Raw genomic sequence first — 19,467 nt, 5'->3', positions numbered from 1 at the left:
TCTTTTCTTCTGTCTGCTACCCCTGAGAATTTCTCTCAGCCCCATCCCCTCTGTTTTTTTTCACTCTCCTGTACCTGGCTTTCTGTGGAAGAATATCTTGCATTTGAAAGCTTGTCTAACTTTATCCCAACTACATAGTTGGTCCAATGAAAGATATCATCCTAAAAAATCCTTGTCTCTTGCACTATGAATAAGGAGATACTTTCTCATGGATATGAAATTAACTAAATATTTTGCACACTTGCAGTTCTGAAAAGTCTGTTCTAACACAGAAGGGTCCACTAGTCTTAATTTCCCAGGACTGAGTCTTGCTAAGAATATGGAAAATATAGTCATCTGCAAAATATGGAAGGGGAATGCATTGTTCTTGAAGGTATTTTAAGAGTGATTCAGAAATTATGCAAGACAAGAATTTCTTAAAATAGGATAAAGTTGTTCTTTAAGGGCAAACCAACAGATCACAAGAGACTTGTTCCTACAAGTTATGAAGTTCTGAACATTCTCATTTCTCATTCAAGTATATGAGTCTGATTCATATTTAGTGTAAGCCCCATTATGCCACTCTGGCAGTATACTGGTGCCTTTAAATTACTTTTGCAATTACTCTAAATTCCTTGTAAAGGAGAATTGGACTCCATGTGAATTGAAGGTGCACCTTTTGGATCAGCCTCTGAAATAGTTAAAAAAAAAAACCTTTCTGCCATCCCCAGATGTTACATCAGACTGAAAACAACAGATTTGTGCTGCTCCATGTAGAGATAATTTTTAAAGATTTAGAAATCTATAAAGAAAATCACTGAGGGACCAGAAACTTCAGACATCAGTATAAACACAGCAATCCTCCTATATAACGTCTGGAACAGCACAGTGGGAATGCAGTCATAAACTCTCCGATTTCTTTAGAAAACTAACAGAAGACAGGTTTTTATCATACGCATGCCGCTTCAGTTCTTCTCAAATGGAAATGTGGATCTCCATAATTCATAACTTTACATTCTTTTAAGGTTTATTTTTACTCTGTCTTTGTCTGTACAATTGTGCCAAGACATGCTGAATGAATAATTGCAACAGTGGAGCATGCAGTTGGAAGGAAGTAGTAGATTGTGCTTTGATGGCTTCTAATAAATGTCATAGAATACCAGCATTTCAGCTACTTATTAACATTTCCAGTTATCGCATAAAGAACTTTTCTCATAAACAACCCATTTCCCCAAACCAAAAAACCTAGAGATGTGTCTCAGTCACCCTAGGGATGGACAAATCGGTTCAAATAAAGAAAGCAGTGACCTAAGCATTCATAAATCCAAATGAGTTCTATAGATAACCCTTTTGAAGTTAGAAAAACATCCAGCCAGTTCATTCCAACCCCCTCAATACTATTAAGTCACACTACTATTATGTTATATAGCTTAGAGAATGATAAGTAGCAATTCCTTCAAGGTTATAAGAAACTTAAAAAAAAATATGTAAAACCTGTATAACTTTGTATAATGGCTATTACCCTAAACCAACCTTGTGGCACCCTATCAGTTGAAACACTTGGGAAGCTTGGCAGGACTGATCAGCTCTAAACCTAAGGCCCAACCAGTATCCAAAGCAAGACAGCCCTAGAAGCCACAAACCTAACGCCAGACCAAGGTTCCATACCAGCTAGTGCCTGGTGTGCCCCAGCTCTAACCTTGTTACTGTAAGCCCCAGCACCTTTAACGCTAAACCTGACCACAACCCTACCCCTAAACCCAGAGCTGGAAAGTTGCAGCTAGCAAGCTACTGGAAAAGAATTACACCAATCCAAGCCTGTTGCTGTACAATAATCTCTTAAATCCATCTGCTGCATGTCTACCATAAAGACATCCACTGTGATCCAAACTGGCAAATCAGGACCACGTGGCAGAGACCCTCTGGTGTGAGGAATGGAGGTTGACATTGCCACCAAACAAGTTCTTTATCACAGTCTGCCCACCTGGCTTCAACTTGCCATTCTATCAGTGGGCCTTTCTGAATAGACTTAAGACAGGGCAAGCTTTGTGCATGGACAACCTCCACTGTTGGGGTCTTTGTGACAACCTAGACTGTAGCTGTGGCAAAACATATACCATGTCACATATTGTCAGTGACTGCCCACTAAGTTCAGCGATGGACTACAGGAACTACACGTGGCCGCTGAGGACACTATTGCATGGCTCAGTAATTATGCACATGCTGACTGACTGACTTTGGGGTGACCTACTAGCACCTTTTCCCTTGAGTCTTTACACTTACATCCCTAATTCTAACACAGGGACCTCTTGCAGTCTCAACATACCTATATCCCAGAAAGCCCTACTAATTACTAATCTAACCATTACGTGCATTGCTCTGTCAGTCTAATCCCTAAATTTAGCTTGTCAAGCCTGAGCAGATTTAATTCGTGTCCCAAACCCAAATGCATCCAGCCCCTGTAGTCATAACTTAAACATAGCCACAACCCTAATTCTAGCCTAGATAGCCATTCGAGATCATGTTAAACATTGTATCCACTTTACAGATGTGCTAACTGTTCCAGACTACAGTTACATAATTTTAACAGGCCTCATAGTAAATCAGTGGTAGAACAGAGCTCTAGGACCATGTTGTAGATGGAACATGTGTATCACATTTTGGTTTCACATTTTTGGACTGGAAAGCTGAACAATAAAATGCTGCAAAATAAGCACTTTTGCTAAAATAGAACTAGTTGCTCAACCTCCTAGAAACAGAAATGTCAGGGAACCTCATGCAAACTTACACCCATGACATGTCTGATGAATTTTTAGATCAAACTAATGTGGAAGTATCTGTTGCTGCAGGAAAGTACCAGAGATTAGGACAGAGTGGTTTTAGCGGGAATTAGTACTGCATATTTTGTTTAGTTTGTTTCTGTTTCTAACAAACATTTAGCAGGTTGCCACTCAGCTTTTTATTTTCCCTGGGGGACACTTGTCTCCACAAGAAAACCAATGTCCATAATGAAACAAACACATAAACAATTAATCAGGGTTAACTTAAACTTGTGGTCCTTCTTCAGACCTGGAGAGGGCTATTCTGGCTCAGTGCTGCCTCTTTGGCCCCAGAGCCTTCCCTCTATCCCTCAGCTCCCCTCTGTGGGAGCTTTTAACTTCCTCTGGGCCAGGCAACCATCCCTGTCAGCTGGCTCCATGCTCCTGAGCAGGCAGGCTATTACTAATTAAACCCCCACAGGTGGACTTTTGCCCCTGAGTCATGCACCTGGTTACAAACCTCAGGGTGGTAATCTTGCTTTTTATGGTCAGTGCCATGGGAAGTATAGGTTGGATGCAAATTGGTCCTGTAGCTCATCAGCAGGTATCTTGGTTTTCTCTGATTAAAAAAAAATCCCCAATTTTCAGATTAAAAAAAGGAAACCCAAATCCACATTTGTCTATGGTTAAAATGAATGAAAAACTAATCATGGTGAAAGGCTGATATTGTTGCCTTTTGCTGGGAAATATGAGAGATAATAATCTGCCTTTCTTTACCCAAAACTTTCTGCGGGTGTTTTGATACATTTTTGTTTCAGGAGAAAGGAGGAAATGGACCTTCCTCTTCTCATATATCTCATTTTGTTGTGAAAATAAATGCTATTATCTGTAGTAGGCTTCTGCATTTTGGACCATTTCCGGTTCATTAGGATGATTTTGGGTCCTGAGTCCCACGGCATTATAATATCCTAGTGTCTGAAATATTTTATTAAAAACCTGAACCAAGCTTCCTAAAGGTTATGGTATCATTGTAGTCAAAATGATCCAGGGAATATGCAAAAAGCAGTATTGGTTTGATAATATCTTTTATTGGACCAATTATATAGTAGGGAAAGATGTTAGAAATGCTTTTAGGTACTCCTCCTTGGGTCTGGGCCTCAGGTTTGCCTGAGAGAGAGCATTTCGGGGGAGTCTGAACAGCCACACACCCCAGACTTGGAAGAACTCACCAGAGCCTGGAGAACCAGGTCCTGGGATGCAGCAAGTCCCACAGCAAGGGAACTGACACAGGTGTGGGGAGTGAGAGAGGACTAGCCACGTGAGCCCAGAGTGGTAAGGATAGAAGACAGTAAAAGGAGGCTCAAGGGGCTATACCTGGCCAGGGAGCAGGCTGCCTGGAGCCTGCAGTTGCCAATGGTTAAGCAGCTACCTGGAAAGCCTGGAGCAGGGCTCTTCTCTGTTTGTTTCTTTGTTTGCTTGCTCGATCATTTGTTTTGTGTAAGCCTACAGGCTCTGCAAAGCCTCTGAAAGATAAGAGGCAGCCGGGGGTGGAGTCTGGAAGAATCACGGGAAGACTGCTAAGTGCTAACTTACTTGTTTAACTTCTTCTTGTTTGTTTTGCATTGCTAACAAGCCTGAGGTGGCCTTCGGGTATTATCCCCTAGCCTGGCTGCAGCAGAGGCAAGGGCCCTGAACAGTGGGTCCTTGGCCAAAGCCAGCAGCAAAAGTAAAATTTGTCAGCTCAACTAGCTTGACCAAACTTAATCTGCTGTGATCTGCCCAGACTCTGCCCATAGCAGTCTACAGTACTCAACAGCTTGTCTAACATCTCTCCCCACTGTAAAGTTGGTCCAATAAGAGAGATTACCTAAGAAGTCGTGCTTCCTTAAATAATGTTATGAATAAAAAGCCACCTAACACAGCAGTGGCATCCTACAAAGTTCTCATTAAATTTCTAGTATATGCTACAGTCAGATGATAGAGAAACAAAACAGTCTTGAAGAAGCTGTACAGGTGGGGGGGGAGAGGGAGAGAGAGAGAGAGTCTTGAAGCATAGCTTGTATTACACCTGAAGAGAACCAATTTCCTATCACCTAAAGTTTAAACTCCAGCTGAGAATCAAAGAGTTAGAGAAGGAAGGGACGTATGCCACTTTTCTAAGCCATCCACCTGCTAGTGCTATATTGTTCTGAAGGAACCCTTTTTGCTTTTTTTTACTAATTGTAATTGCAGAACTCTAAACACTAAACTCTAAAACACTCTTACTTCTCATGGATGTGTTAATTGTGAATAAACCACCTTTCCCTGTTGTGCTGGCCCGTTTATAGGTGGTTTTTCTGTTACAGATCTTTCCTCGCACTTCTGTGTTTTACACACCTGTGCAAAAATGGTATGAAAACTCTACCAATCTGCTAGCATTTCATACCCATTATGGATTGGTGGAAGCGAATTCAAAAGATTCAGAGCAAATGAGAATCATCCTCTTTATGTGTTTTCTCATTTGAAGCTATATAGTGGAATATGCTGAAATTCCTAAACATCAAGGCTTACAATAGAACTAGTCACAGACAACTAAATAGGTATATTAGAGTTAGAAAAGTGTGGAATGTAGGACCAGCCTCATGTCTCATTGCCTAATGCCCCCTTTCGACAAGGCATACCAGGGTAAGGGGGCATTAAAGTAAAGTATCCCAACCAAGGTGAATACCACCAGCCCAGGACCCTGTTCCTGCATGATCTGAGAAGGAAAATACCACCCATGCCCTGATAGCCTCACTGTCAAAAGCAACCTTGTAACTGTTTGTGACATGTGGCCCTCACTTGCTAGTTCTACTGATGCCAGTGGAGATGTGAGGAGTGGGGGGAATTAATTTGATCCAGCTGGTCCCAGAGTGCTGTTTTCTGAGGCACGTTTCCATCAGCCAATGTGGCCAAGGAGGCTGCTCTAGTAGACTCAGGAATGGAAGGGAGAGGCAGAATTTCCTGAGATAATGTAGAGATGCAAGTAGCCTGAGCCAGTGACTCAGTACCATGAGTCTCCACTGCCTTGCAACGTGCACAGTCATTTGTCCCAGGTATAGAGTGAGTACCAGCCACCCTAGCTCAGTAGCATTTTAAACCCCTTTAGAAAGTATATTCATTTGCACAACTGTGGAGAGTCAGGCCCTGTTGTCTGTCCCAAAGGTGATAGATGTATATAATCTGGAGAGCTGGCTATCTCCAGTATCTGTGTCTACTATCCTAATGGACACTACTACTGATCTGGCTCCCGGAAGGTATAGAGGTGACTACTGTCAGCACAGATGTCTTCTGACTCCACTTTGTTTTACCATTGCCACCATTGTCTGCTACATTTCCTCTGAGTGACTCACGTATAAAACAAGATAGCATGAGACTGCAGGAGTAGATATAAAGGAATAACTTATGCCAGGGTACTTTTCCATTAGAAAAGAGAAGAAGGAGGAGGAGGAGAAGAGTGGTAGTAGTAGTGGTAGTAGTAGTTCCAGGATCATAGTTTTCTACTTTAAGTCTTGTAAACTTTTTTAAAAGTACGTTGGCTATATGCAGATATGTATAGCAAACACTGAATTGCACATACTAGATTGATAGCTGTCTTTTAGACTTCTCAGCTGGTACAATGGTAACCTCTCTCAAGAAGTGCATGCATTATTGAAATAGAGCAAGATAGACAGTGTTCTTACCTTTTGTGCATCTGTTTAGGCTGTTTTCAAATTTCAGTCATCACAGGAGCTTTGTAGACACAGACTTGCAGTGGCCTCTGATTTTTGGCCATTTTGCATTAGCAGGAATCAGTCAGCTCCTCATGTGCATGGGCTAAGAATACATGAAATGGAAAGGTAGCTGAAAGATTTAATATCCATGCCTCCATTTCAGCACACTGGAGTTTGGGTGCCCACATTGTTTACTTGCTTAAAGGCTGCCCTTATCTAAGTCATGGTGATTGTGCATGTGGTCCTCTGCACCTCAGCATCAGCAAAGGCTACTGCTGAGATACACCACTATGAAACCTTTTTCCAAGTATAGTTTCTTTAAATATTTAATTTCTTATTCATGATTTTAAAAGCTTGATGTGCTCTCTGTGTCCTTTTTTCTTGCTTATTTATTTATATATATATTTATATTTTTTATATAAAAATAAGCCTGATATATAAGTTTTGGTTTTTCCTTTTTTTTTATTCCATTAACAGTGAGTAATTGTCTGCCCAGTTTTTCCCATAAGACGCTATGGACATCTGAAGAGCTAGCAGAATGATAATATCACAAGTACAAAGGAGGTAAACACTGAGATACTGAAATGAGAGGGATTTTAAGACAGACTGCTTAAAACATTTTGCCTGTTATTAGTTTTTGTCAAATGAACTTAAATGCCTGACAGAGCTCATACTCCAGTTTCTTGGTCCTCTAAGGAGACATCTGGCAAAAACAGGGAGGACAAGATCTGATACCTCTAAGATAAGAAAAAATCTGAAAAGACTTTAAAATAATGTCCTAGTCTTCTTTATGCAGAACTAAGACGAAACAAAAAAACATAAACTATTTTTTTCTTTCCAGTTCATCTGTTATGCAGATCTGCAATGTTTGATGACACAAAGAGAAATAATCTAACGCAGGAAACTTCTCAAACAAGCTTAAATAGGAAATAACAATGTATTCCTAATTAAACAATTGTTGTTATACTTTTCAGTACCACCTGGGCCTAGTGGGACCTAGTTTCTCTGCAAATATAGCGTATTTTGATATAGTGCATCTGAAATGATTAGCCCACATTTGATAAGTATTTTCAATGGTTCAAGCCATAGAAAAACATCAGCTATGCAACATGTTGCTGTTAAATTGAGTGGTGTGATTTATCTTGCAAGATGTGGATTAGATTCTAGTTTATGAGCAGTAGCCTATGTAGCATGCTAAATTGCCAAGCTCTCTTACAAATGATAATTGTCAGGGGGCTTATCTACATGTGATCTTAATGTGACACAATAAACTCAGGCACAATTTATGCAGGATCTTATTGCTCCCAGGTGCTGTATTTTTACACATGTACCTGAGACCACAGCATGTTAAGCCAAGGTGGTGCAGGCCCAGCTGGCAGAGGACTTAAGGTGAGGGTGTGGGGGTCAGTCTGTTAGCTGGGAGCTGCTCCTCCCTGGCTCAACATGCTGCAAAGGGGCTAGCGGGGGCACAAGCATGCTACAGTGCAGGGCTAGCTAGCAGGCAACCCCTGCACTTTAGCACTCTTGTGCCCCAGCCAGCCCCGTCACCATCTACATGAGTGTTTGGCTGCACCTAACCATCCACTGTAGGAGAGTACTTGTGTCAGGCAGTACTATCCTAGAGCACAGTCAGTTAGTTTACTGTGGCCTCATAAGTGCCACACATGTAGACAGTGATGCTTTACTGCGCAGTTAATTAGTCAGCTCCATAGTAAAGCATCTTGTGTAGATACACCCAGGGTCACCTTTCCTTCTCCTAGTCTGGATGTGGCTGTCTTCTTTTGGATGGCTGAGTCCTGTGTGAGAACCAGGACATTTTCTTGATGCTAAGAGGACGGGGCAGAAATATGTGAATCCAATTTCGAGAATAATTAACATCCAATGAACTTCCCAGAACTGGCCTACAACTTTGGAACAGAATTATAATAAAGCATTTTTCTGTAGAAAAGCAGAAGTTTTCATTTGAACTTGTTTACTCTTTGGGAAGTGAAGAGGGCTGGCACATGCCTGGAATGTATTAATCTGTTATTTACTGGGGTTTTCTCCCATGGGGTGGAATTTTATTATAGGCCACAACCGGTAAAGACAACTCATGACTTCAAATTAGGGACGCATCTGAGTATAGGAAGAATTAAAACACTAGTCTACATTTGGAAGAGTGATATCTACAAATGCATGTCTGAGAACCAAGAGAGGGGGAATATGGGGTAACATGTGTCAAGTCAAATATGTACTCCCTTCCCAAGTCCCCCTAGGCCTCATGACAGGAAACAGAGGAGGGATTCGGAAGCCCTCATAGCCCCCTGCCTCCCCATGAACATGCATATCTATATTTGTATTTCTAACAGTCTCTACAAAAACACACCATGAAAATAATGTGTGCTGCAAACATGAATTGTGCAATAGTAGAAATGGAGTAGCTGTATATTTGTGTGTGTGGCTATGGAAGTTCACTGCAGTTGAAAATATGGGCACATATTAAGATGCCTTTTTAGTGATATTTCCCTGGATTTCAGACTGGAGAAAAAAATATTCCTTGCTGCATGTTCCTGCAGCCAGTCTGAGGAACTATTTAGCACAAACATTTCTGTAACTGTCACTATTCATATTTGGCTGGCTCCTGGTTCGTGTACTAGCAGAACTGTGTCCACTCTGTGGAAATGGAATCCCATTATTATGCAGTACACAGTGCATGTGTCTACATGTTTAGTATTTGCTTAATGAAGTACTACAGTTATGTGCAGTAGTGCTGACGCATGGTTTTTATGTGATGCTTACTGCATCGTAGCTTAATAACACTGCGCAGTAGCTTATAACTATGGTTTTAACCAGCACGCTACTAGTGTTTTTAGGTTATTGCACAGTAAGCTCTCATAAGGATGTGCCCAGTGGATGCTTGTACATGTTCATTAATGCACCGTAGTTACTGCACGTTAAATTTAGTGCTTAGATAACCAAGTACTAAATCAATGTGCAGTAACTGAGATCCTTAAACATCTCCCTCAAGCAGTGATTTAGTATTATATTACCAGCCCAAAATGTGTACTAAGTGATTTATAGAAGACAAAGATGTAATCTCTGCCCCAGAGAGCTCAACATTTTAATTTCAACATGCTACAGATAGAAGTATCATGGCAGGGAAGAAATGCAAGAATGAAGATTGCTGAAAAATACTGTGTACATATAATCTATAAACAGTGTTGTGTTTTACCTGTTGAGATATGCTTTGTTTATATGGCAGTTTGGCAGACAAGCAGTGACAGGAACACTTCTATAGCATTTCAGCAAAAACATGAATGAAAAACAGAGAATTCTAGAAGAAAATATTCTAGTCAAATAAAAAGTAGTCCTTTATTGCACGGCCCAAACGCAAAGCACAAGTACTCTCTAAAGTTAATGTAAACTTTCCTCCATTGCTTAATAATTATTTTTAAGAAACCACTGAAATTATATTGCCATTGTGTTCCTGAATCTCCCATTTGAATCCCTATTTAATATCAAGGACATGTTTCTGCCAGGTGTTTCCCAAGAAATCAGCTCTATTCTTGAAACAAATGTAAATTTGTTTGGTAGCCTGTAAGTCCTCAGCTGCATTCCAGGCTTACACCCACAGTGGGGAGAAAATGAGGGGTATGATTCCTGAGAAATGAGAATGAAATCAACTTGTGGAGAAAAAGCCCTACATGGTAATGTAAGCCATAAATCTGCTTTCAGAAGAAGAGATGCAGCCAGGAGAGGTCAAGATCCAAACTGACAAGGAATGAAATTGACAGTGCTGGTTTATAGAGTCTGAGCACAAGCATGTTAATTAGAGTCAATCAATAGAAAAGGGGATATTAGAATGAGGCCAGACAATCAGATCAACAAAATCTCCTCTGCTAAAACAATCCATAAGAGTCAGTTTCTTTTTGTTTAGGATCAAAAAACCCAAAACAAGCGAATAGCTACTTGGCCTGTATGTAGAGGTCAATACCTGTTCTATGGCGTAATGCCAGCCAGCACCATAGCATCTTCCATTTCAGCCTGGTAGCAACAGAGAAATCTACAGAGAACTCCTATGGGAAACATTTATGTTATCTTGGTTGTAAGCCTAGGAACAGCTCTAAGAACCATATCCTGCCCAGTCACCCCCATTCATTATGTACCTAAGCCTAGAAATCAGGCTTGGTAACTCGATTAGAGCAACCAAGTAGCTGCCTGAGACAGGAAGTCTGAAAGTGACTCTTGGCACATTGCCTAATTGATGGACTTTGATGAACACTGAGCTTGAACATATGGGCAAGGTGTGCTTCTTGCTCAACCTCCTAGGGTCACCATGAAGCCAGTATTGACATGCTCACAGTCTCTGGCATGTCTTCCTTTAGGGAGAAGTGAATCTCTTGTTTTGTTTTGTTTTGTTTTTTCTTTCTAAATGTCATAATTTCTCTTTCTGGTAAATGAGAATGTCAACATTATGTGTTCTTATAGATGAAAGGCATTTTGGAAAAGGACCTTTTCCTAAGGATACACACTGGATTTACCTGTTCCTCTCTGGAAGTTTCATAGTTGTTAGGGGCTGGAAGGGACCTTACAGATTGTTGGGTCCACCCCCCCTGCACTAGGGCAGGAAAAACTGCTGGGATCAGATGACCCCAACAAGATGGGAGTTGAGACACTTTTTGAAGCTCGCCAGGGTGGATGACTATACCACCTCTGTGGGGAGCTTGTTTCAAACCCTCGGCATGTGACTTGTGAAGAAGTTTTTCCTTATGTCTAGCCTGAAGCAATCTTCAATAGGTTTGTGCCCATTATTTCTTATCTTCCCCCGGAGGGCCTTAGTGAAAAATGCTAATAGAAGGAAATGAGGCCTGCTTGTGATGCTCCATAACTACATTGCATCTGTCAAGGATGCTTTGTTCCCAGCTCATATGGTTTACCTTGGGCTTTGTGATTTGTATTCCTCTTAGAAGAGGACATCTATCATTGTGTTTCACAGACTGATATTCAGTCTTAAATGTTGCTCAGGCTCCATCCATTAAATGCCTTGAATTTTAGGACTAAAGTTTCAGAAAGGCACTGGAAGCTAATTAGGAGCTGGTGGTTCTTCATGCCTGTGGCAGCCTAAACCATGGGGACAGTAGATATCTCCATTCTATACCAGCTGGGTGTTGACCATGTGGAACATGCTTAATTAACTTTAGCTTGGAGATGCTAAAGATATCTGCTTGTTGGAGAAACTCTTTCAGATCACAGGAGCTGGAGAGATCACAGGAGCTGGAGAGACAAAAGGCCTGAAGAGGGGATGGGCTATGATGGAGAATGCCTGTGAGACTATTATGTGAAGAGCAGGGAGATGGGTAAAGAAAGAATCAAAATCCTTTAGACAGGAAGAATAAAAAAGCTTGGAGGCCAGATGGTAAGCTGGTTAAAATCAAAAGAGTTTATTTGAATTAAAGACTATAGAGAGTCTAGAAGAAATCACAATTTTTCATATCCCTGAAACACTAAAGCCAGTGTCAGTTGTTAGTTAAAATGAACCAAGAAAAAAGATGCTTCTTCCAGTGGAAGTATGCAGATACAATACAAGATCGTTGAAGATGACTGAGTCATGGCAATAAAATCCAGAACTCTAGGCAAATAATTGCGGTAAATCAGTGGTGCTGCCAAAGAACCAACTTCCAAGCGAAGTGGTGCTGGCTCCTACCCTGGGGGTCTTTAAGACAAGGCTTGACAATCACCTTGCTGGGGTCGTTTGGCCCCACTACTCTTTCCTCCCATGGAGAGGGTTAGACTTGATGATCTGCTCAGGTCCCTTCTGACCCTACTAACTATAAAACCTTGAAACCCCCCACCTGGTTCAGAGAACGTATGTATCATACCTTATATATAAACGTTGTTTCTATCATCTCTGTATAGCACTAGTACACGTACAGTACTGATTCTGTAGTGTCCTTGCATAACTGTTTGTACAGGGAAAGTACTCAGAATGATGGCTGGTTGGTTGCAAAGGCAGCACTTGGCTACATTCAATAAAAAACAGTTCGCAATAAACTAAAATGACCAGTAATCACAGTGACAACAATTATCGACATTTAATAAAATTAAGGCAGAGGCCTCTGTAATGGGGGCAATGCCCTATTTTTTGATGCATTTATGCATACACCAAATAGCAACCCACTCTGTATCATTCCCAGTAGTTACATATCGTCAGTACTACAAGTATATCACAAGCAAATGTTGTATTACAATGTCCACTGTCCCATTTTGCACATAGGCAGAAACTCCCAAGAAGTAATAATCCCAAGCCAAGAGTACAATTAGTTGTTCCACATCTGGAGAAAGGAAAAGGTTTAGAGGTGTAACTGAAATTGTTTTACTTTGGTTCAACACAGTCTATATACAGGAAATGGGAGAATCTTTTAGATGCAGTTATACTGCCACATACATGTCTGTCTTCTGTTACATTTATGGCAACACACTGCCACACTGTGGCCAAGCATGCAAAGCACTAGAAGTGAGTTGCTAAACGGATTGCTGTACTTTGAATTGACTCTTATAGACAGGATGCCATTAATATAGTGAGGCAAGGTTCTTTGAGTAGATGTGATATCTTTTATTAGACCAACTGAGTAGTTTGGAAAAAGTTCTTGGCAAGCTTTCGGGTGTAGTCACCCTCCTTCAGGCATAAGGAGTCTCTGCTGTTTTCCATTATGTAATGGAGTTGTGACAGACAGTTTCAGTGTCCAATAAATTCTCATTTCAATAGGCATTTTCATTGAAATATTTCTTTAATATTATTAACAGAACACATTCAAAGGCCATGTGTTAGGCACTCCCCCAAAATCATGAAATTAACTTAAATATCAAGAGATTCTTAGCATAAAAATACATGCATAGATATATATTATTGACTGTTTTTTCAGTCTTGGGTCAAGACTTTAAGCTTTCTTCCACAAGGACCAGGGTGGGAAACAGTCTTACCTAACAATATTTCTTTAGGATTTGCACTACATTTTGCACCAGTTGCAACAAAATCTTGAGGCTGCATTACTACATAAGCAAACTGGAATAGTCAAGAGTTTTGAAAAAGGAAGATTTTAGAAGTAATGTTAAGGCCTTATCAAGAAATAATTTAGAGCTAAAGATATGAAATAGTACTTACTCTTATGCAATTGCATGACCACTTACTGGGGATAGTCTTAAATCTTAAAATAGAGCACACTTTCTAACAACTTAATTCTTGCTGAAGTTATTTATTTCTTTGCAGTGTCTTCCATTAGTTTTACTCACTGCTGCTGCCTAAGCTGAATATTTGTAACTCTTCATTTCAGATAGGTTTGCTAGATTTTGGAAATCAAACACCGAAAACATGCTAAATTCCAATGACTCTTAATGTTTAGAATCTGTTCTGCTCACTGACATACCCTGTTGTATTTTACATCCACTTTGTGAAGTGAAATGTTTGGTGAATAATCATGCCAAGCTACATAAAAAGTTCAGTCCTGAAGTTAATGCTGCAATTGATAAAGAGGAATGAAATATGATACATTTGAAATAAGAGTATGAGAATAAAAAATACAAAATTGCTATTTAGCTTTTTGTTGACTTCTCTACATGACTTTCTTCTGACCTTTCAGATTAAGCCTGAAATATACCTGAAAGCCTGAAATATACATGAGCTTTGCCACAGACCTAATTAGAACAAGATTTCACCCCAAATAACCATTTCCCCAAGATGATTGATAACAGCGATTTATTTTCATGATTCCTAGTGAATGTGTGTTTTGGAGACTCGTGTGCATGTGTGCACACACACACACACACACATACACACACACATGGCAAAAAGAAAACTCTGTGTCAGTATAAGAAAAAAAGGCTAATAATGAACTGGCAATACAACAAATACTTTGACCTATCAACTGTTTTTTTTCCCAGTGAAGATAAGATATATTGACAGCTTAGCATGAAGAAGCTTTAGTTCTTCACTGTATCATTATAGGATATTACTGTTTATGGTTATTAAGCGATGTTTCAAAGTAAAAGACTTCAAGGAAAATTTAAAATAATTAAAAAAAGGTTAATATTTTTGCTATAATCACATATTCCATTTATTCTGTATTTATAAGTACTATCGTGCTATGAAGTAGATCGTTTGTTCCAGCCTAACAGGGGTGCACATATAAATGTTGAGACAGTTACAACATAGCTAATTAGTCTACTGCACAGTAAACATTTTGTGTAGACATGCTCAGTGTTTCAAATTTGCCTCTGACTCCCATGTAGTCAGTGACACCAGGGTTTGACAGTAAGTGGGAGATGGCGGGGGGGGGGCGGGGAAAGGGCTGCAGGAAAAAATTAGATTTATTTTCCCTGATGTAGCATTTGGAAGTGGACAAATTCAAGAAAAACTTCTAATACTTAGATTGTATATCTGTAAAATTATAACAGACTAACTAATTGCCGATCAAGAATGACAGGCAGGGGGAACAGATGGGGATGGATATCTGGATATCTGGGCCCACTCTCCCCATTCCTTCCTAGTAGTTGGGATCCAGGCCCGCTCCACCCCTCCCTGCTGCAGCCATGGTGGAGGGAGGAGCAGTGGGTCTGTGCCAACCCAGCGGAGGTATGGGGACAGGAAGAGCGGGCTCAGGGCCAGTACAGGGTGGGGTGGAAGAGGAATGGGCCCAGGACCAAGAGGGGAAGGGAGCCTGCTCCTCCTCGCCCCCCACCACTGCTGCATCAGGCTGGGCCAGGCCTACTGCTCCCCCCAAACCGGCATGGCAGCTTCTTACCCCACTCAGGCTTGCTCCTCCTCCCCTCCCCCCCACATCAGGCCCGGACCCACTTCTCCCCTCCCCCCATTTCCACTGCCACCACTGCTGGCCTCACCCCCACTGTGGTGTCCCAGCCCCACTCCCTCCCACCACTGTCACCTCCAAGGAGCAAGGGGGGGTGAAGCCAGCTCCAGTGGCCTCAGCCCCACTCACTCCATCATTGTCACCTACAGGGAGCAGGGCAAGGCCACCACTGCTGGCCTCACCACTCCCGATTCTGTCCGCTCCATTGCTGCTGCCTCCAGGGAGCAAGGCAGAAGTGGGGGTGGACTGCTACACTGGCCTTGTTGTACTGGCTTTGTCCCCTCCCCCAGCTCCTTCCCCTGGGTCCCCGCCATGATGGCGGCACTCCCTGCACCACCACCTCCTGTCCAAACTCTTATTCACATGCTGATTGACTGTTTTTGTCAGCCAATCAGAGTATGAATAAAGCATTATGGGCAGACAGATAGACGGATTAAGGCTTTTGTAATATTACAATTTATATAGCATACAGTGGGAATCTACTACAGACCTCCCACCCAAAGTCAAAAGCTTGACCAGGAGTTCACCTGGGAACTGGCTGAGGCTGCATGCTCTAGGAACATGGTTGTCTTGGGTAACTTCAATTACCTGGACATCTCGTGGGAGGATCACTCAACAAAATCCAAGTGATCACAAAGCTTCCTATCCTGTGTGGATGACCTCTACCTGACTCAAGAAGTCTACAGGCCAATGAGAGGTAAAGCACTGCTCGACCTGGTACTGGCTACTGGGGATGACCTAATCAGTGACCTAGTGATCAGTGGGAAGCTGGGTGACACTGACCACGAGCTGATCACCTTCACCATCCACCGTAAAGCTGGCAAGTCAGTCAGCAACATGGAAGTCCCTGACTTCAGGAAAGCTGACTTTGACAAGCTCAGGAGACTTGTCAGTGAGGCCCTAAGCGACCACTACTCCAGGGGGAGGGGAGTTCAGGATGAGTGTTTGCTCCTCAAGGGAGTGATCCTCAATGCACAAGCTAATTCTATTCCATCTCAGAAGAAAGGCAGCAAGAGGGCACAGCAGCTCCCCTGGCTCTCCAGGGATCTAGCAGACCTCTTGAGGCTAAAAAGAAAGGCCTACAAAGGATGGAGGATGGGATTCACCTCCAAGGAGGAATATTCTGCACGGGTTTGGTCCTGCAGGGAGTGAACCAGGAAAGCCAAGTCTGCAACTGAATTCCAACTAGCTTCAAGCATCAAGGACAATAAAAAGTCCTTTTTCAGATCTCATAGAATCATAGAAGTAGGGTCGGAAGGGACCTTGTAGATCTTCAAGTCCGACCCCTCGCCTGGGCGGGAGAAAAGACTGGACTCAAATGAGTCCAGCCAGGTAGTCATTAAGCCTCTTCTTGATATGTGGGGAGCTGGAGGAGAAGCAAGGGCAACATTGGACCCCTGCTGAACCAGATGGGACAACTGACACCCAGGAAAAAGCCAACTTATTAAATGGGTACTTTGCGTCGGTCTTTCATCAGTCCCATGGGATGCCCATGCCCACTATGGGACAAGGAGGTCCAAGTGAGGGAGATCTCCTGCCCCTTATCAATGCTGACCTTGTGAAGGAACACCTTGAGAGGCTGGATCTTCAAGAAAGGGAAGAAAATGGATCTGGCTAACTATAGGCCCATCAGGCTGACTTCTATCCTGGGGAAGATCTTAGAAAAGTTTATTAAAGAGGCCATCCTTAATGGACTGGCAGATGCCAACATCCTGAGGGATAGCCAGCATGGGTTTGTTGCGGGTAAGTCTGTCTTGACCAATCTCATTTCCTTCTCCCTTCTCCAGGTGATAGATCACCTGGTCATAGAAGAGACTTATGTCATACATCTTGACTTCAAAAAAGCCTTTGATTTGGTATCCGATTATCACCTCTTGGTGAAACTGGCCAGTTGTGGCCTTGGGTCCACCATGATCCTCTGGCTGGAAAATTGGCTCCATGGTTGGACCCAGAGGGTAGTAATGGATGGAAGTCAATCATCATGGTGCCCTGTGACCAGCGGGGTCCCCCAAGGCTGTGTCCTTGGAACGAAATTGTTCAACATCTTCATTAATGATGTGGACATTGGAGTTAGAAGTGGACTGGCCAATTTCGCCAATGACACGAAACTTTGGGGCAAAGCATCCACACCAGAAGACAGGAGGGTGATCCAGGCTGACCTAGACAGGCTCAGCAAATGAGCGGATGAGAACTTGATGGTGTTTAACATCAAAAAAATGCAAGGTTCTCCACCTTGGGAGGAAAAACCTGCAGCATCCTTATAGGCTCAGCTGTGCTACGCTGGCTAGCACTACAGAAGAAAAAGACTTGGGGGTCATCACTGACCACAAGATGAACATGAGCCTTCAATACGATGCTGCGGCTAGTAAAGCGACCAAAATGCTGGCGTGCATCCATAGATGCTTCTCAAGCAAATCCCAGGACGTCATTCTCCCCTTGTACTTGGCCTTGGTGAGGCTGCAGCTGGAGTACTGCATCCAGTTTTGGGCTCCACAATTCAAAAAGGATGTGGAGAAGCTTGAGAGAGTCCAGAGAAAAGCCACGTGCATGATCAGAGGTCAGAAAAACAGACCTTATGACGACAGGCTGAAAGCCATGGGGCTCTTTAGCCTGGAAAAGAGCAGGCTCAGGGGTGACCTGATTGCCACCTATAAGTTTATCGGGGTGACCACCAGGATCTGGGGGAACATTTGTTCACCAGAGCGCCCCAAGGGATGACAAAATCAAACGGTCATAAACTACTGCAAGACCGTTTCAGGCTGGACATAAAGAAGAATTTCTTTACTGTCCAAGCCTCCAAGGTCTGGAACAGCCTGCCATCAGAAGTGGTTCAAGCACCTACATTGAACACCTTCAAGAGCAAATTGGATGCTTATCTTGCTGGGATCCTATGACCCCAGCTGACTTCCTGCCCCTGGGGAGGGGGGCTGGACTTGATGATTTTCTGAGGTCCCTACCAGCCCTAATGTCTATGAAATGTATGAAATCTAGAATCTAATTATCAGGGGTCATCTTATGTTCAGGATAACCTTATATTTGTATAAAAACAGTAACTGGACAAATGTGATGACACTATAGGCCATGGGGCAGATCCAGAGGAGGTTTCCTGCTTCACTCACAGTTTAAAAGAAAATATCCCCAAAGACTGCTTTATTTCTATTCTGGTGGACTTCAGGGTGTCAGTTGACTTCATGGCTCTTTATTACCTCCTTGATTTATGCTTAATCTCTTCACTCCCTAGGTGCTAACAACCCTTGATCTTCTCCTAATCAAGCTAGCCTTTTGCCTATAATTATCCTGGTCATGTTTCTCTGCTCACCCCCAGGAAGAGGCCCAAAAAAGTTTTCTACCTAGGAACCTGTCCTGGCTAGATTTCTCCCTTGGGGATTAAAAAGCTCAGCAAAACAGCAATGCAGGGAGGGGAAGGGTAGGGTTGAAGACAACCTCAGTTATCTGGTGGTTGTCGCACATTGATCAGAGGCAGTAGGAAATTCCTGGGATCCTAAACAATAATAAGGCCCTTGGCCCCTAGAATATTAATAAAGCTTCTTGTTTATCTTTCAATGGAGAAAAAATATGAATTCTGTTATCATAGAGTCATTGAAAATTAGGGTTGGAAGGGACCTCAGGAGGTCATGTAGTCCAATCTCCTGCTCAAAGCAGGACCTTCCTTAAATTTTATCATCCCAGCCAAGGCTTTGTCTAGGTAAGTCTTACAAACCTCAAAGGATAGAAATTCCACAACCTCTTAGAAAGCTTTTTCCAATCTAACCTAAACTTCCCTTGCTGCAACTTGAGATCATTGCTCTTTCTTCTATCATCTGCCACCACTGTAGCCACAGCCTGTTATGGGATGATGAACCATACCATCTGCACCCCACTTTTCAAAATAGTAGGTCTGACCTTTTCACAGGCATGTGTGTGCAGCTACAGCAAAAACATATGAACTCTTTCTTTCCTGACAAGCTATTGCTTATATTGGCACTTGATTAATGGTTACCTGTATACATGGTGAAGATCTGGGGAATAGAAAGCAATGTTTTGAAATATCAGGCTAAATGCTTCCATAATTCACTACTGCAGTAGAGACAGTGTACCAGCAAGACCTGGAAAATTAGTCCTCCAATAAAACTATCCATCACTGTGCTCTAGCTG

Source organism: Crocodylus porosus, unplaced genomic scaffold (genome assembly GCF_001723895.1).
Source record: "Crocodylus porosus isolate Cpor-Errol unplaced genomic scaffold, CroPor_comp1, whole genome shotgun sequence".
Classification (NCBI taxonomy): Eukaryota; Metazoa; Chordata; order Crocodylia; family Crocodylidae; genus Crocodylus; species Crocodylus porosus.
Note: the sequence above shows the minus strand (reverse complement) of the source record.